This window comes from Haliotis rubra, unplaced genomic scaffold (genome assembly GCF_003918875.1).
Source record: "Haliotis rubra isolate DU_JTF1 unplaced genomic scaffold, ASM391887v1 Scf431, whole genome shotgun sequence".
Lineage (NCBI taxonomy): Eukaryota > Metazoa > Mollusca > Gastropoda > Lepetellida > Haliotidae > Haliotis > Haliotis rubra.
The window spans coordinates 27,272-30,139 of record NW_025767115.1 but is presented as its reverse complement, the minus strand read 5'-3'; positions in this window follow the sequence as shown (position 1 = coordinate 30,139).

Here is a 2,868-nt window from a genome sequence, read left to right as displayed (position 1 = left end):
AAGCACTGAAAAAGCATCAGTCGTCTCACAGTCCCTGAACCACATTACCTGCCAACCTGAAGTGCTAAAGCCCTAAATAAAGCAAGTCTAGACCCAGGTTCAGGATCTCTGGTCTCCCTAGGGCTCCTTTTCAATATAAATGGGCTTGTTTGTTACTATCAAAATTATATATATTCAGAGACTAAGCCTTAGTCTACACCAAGGGCATAACACTAGTGACCCAGTTCAGGATCGAGTGATGACTGAAAATGTCAAAAATGCCGCTTCGCAACAATCTGCGAATGATCCAGAGTTCCATCATTTTTATGTGATATGGCTTCACAGAACAACACAAAGGTACTACCTTGTGTTGGAAACTGTATCTGACATACTGCTTCAATGATACATTGATTCATAAAACAGAACAGAAATCACAGCAAGATAAGCCCCAGTACAGTAGCTTATTTATTAATTTGTTAACGTACAACATGCGAAATAACTCAGTACAATTGGAAATGTGGCTCGTCAATGGTATGCGTGTACGAACAGATAATATCAAAACACACACGTCGGAACAGTCAAAATTAAGAATTTGTTGAATATGAAATATTACTTATAATTCGTAATTCTTGTAACATAAACAGTATTGTGAGAGCTTTAACTGTTTTGAAATATGTCTTGTCAATCCTATTGACATTTGCCAATAACCACTTCCAAATAAAATAAATAGTCTATGCTGCTTCAGAACAAATAAAGGTTAATTAGGGAGCCCCGCCCAACTGGGTAATTAAGGAAAGAAATCAATACACTGTCACTTCCTGCCCGGTGTCAGCCCGATCTGTCGACAAATGAAAAATAGGATGTCCCTAACTGTCGACAAAACAAAAAAACCCGGATGTCGACATCGCGTGGTCAACATACCGTGACGGTGTGAGAATGTTTGCTTAGTGGTTGCAAGTGGCCATGGCGGCTACAGCTATGCTCGTATCATGAGTAAATGAATTAAGTAGATTAAACAGAATGTCGTTTTAACAATTTGCAAGAGAATTGCAAAAACAGATTATTATTTTACGTTATGCGAGTGGAAGGATTACCATTTTGGAGTTTAACATGCAACAACATGAGAAACGGAGTAGAAGGATTATCGAAATGCTTTTGTAAACATTTCGCATGTGGGTATATATAATAGATCATGAATATTTCGTTACCACTGCCAAAATGGCAAATGCTATGGTGCGGGTTACATTGATTGACAACATTCATAGAGGTCATTTTGAAAATGATGGACACAGAACTAACAATAATTTGGAAGGTTGGCACAACAAAATCAACAAGTATGCCATGAAGACACATCCCAATGTATTTGAGGTTGTGCGAATGCTACAAAAAGAACAGTCATCTACTGAAGTAAAAATTCAGCAGATCCAAGGACAGCAGAGAGATCCCGTCCGTAGACGTCGCTACCGAATCATCGACGCTAGGATTCAATCCTTGAAGGCCGACCTTCTTGCCGACAGACTTACCGACTTGAATTACACAGACCATGTGTCAGAGTTGCTTCATCTTGGCTGAACATTCAGATTACTTTAGTTCACATATAAAGGAGTTTTGGCAAGAAGAAATAACTGGACTCATCTTTTATATATTTATTACTTATACACCTGCAGAAATTACTTATTTATATGAATATTTATATTTATATTTATGAAATATATGAACAAATATGCTATATTATGTGACATATGATACATGCATGATGTTATATTGACTGAATAAATATATTGTCTACTATATATATCACACTCTGTTTTAATTAGTTTGTTAATTCGAGAACACTGGGAGTGAAGTCACTCATGTAGAATCACCTCCCTTTTCCCGGACTGTCGACAAGTATTTTGGACGGATTATTTCTTGTTGTCGACAGTCCGGGCATAAACCTCCTGCCCAGGACGTCACACGTCACCACTCAGGAGCTAAGGGCATTGTCAAACCTTCTCACAAAGGAAAAAAAGCATCAAAACTGTGTTTTTATTCTACGTGACACTTGGTATGTAGTCATAGTATTCATTGTTGAATAAATTCTATCGTGGGCAACCCCACACTTGCGAGGTGTACCTACCCAGGTTCGCACGTTTCTGTTTTAATATTTTGTGATCAATTATTTTGTAATTCCCGTCTGCCCGTCACGGCTATTCTTCGCCCGAGGTTTTAGGGGAGTACACCCCCCACCCACCCCGTCCCTCAAACCCCTATTTAAATAGAAACATGAAGCAATTCCACATAAATAAACATGCAAAGTACACACAATATGGCAATGCTAACACTGAGACCATTCTGATTTATTTAGCAGAGTAAGATTGGCACTATTTTGGCGGTTCTCACTTTTGCACTCTACTTTTTTACCTGAGGCGTGCAGATTCTTGGTGAGTTTTAGTATTTCATTTATTTGGTTATTTTGGTGTTTTAACGGCTGGGGCCCGCTGAGTGAGTCTATTATAATAATTGTATTTTTATTGTGTTGTTTAACGAGCTGGACATGGAGTGCTGTTATCATGAATGTTATCATATATTAGCGGGATGCATTGATAGTAAAACTTATAAGAAGATATTGTACCTCAACATACAAACCTATCCCGATAGCTCTCATCGTCACTCTCATGTCAATCCATTGTGACTGTTGCAGTCCTCCTGTACATCCTGTATATATAAGCAAGTTGGGTTTTTTTATTGAGGATTTATTATTGCTAAACACACATTTAACCGAGATGAAGAAGGGGGTCTCCAATTCCATGTATGCTTTTGCTCTCATAAGTTAGACATCCCATTTGTTAGACACGCCGATTATCAGACAACTTTGGACCAATCAGGCGTGACTGTGATTACAAACCT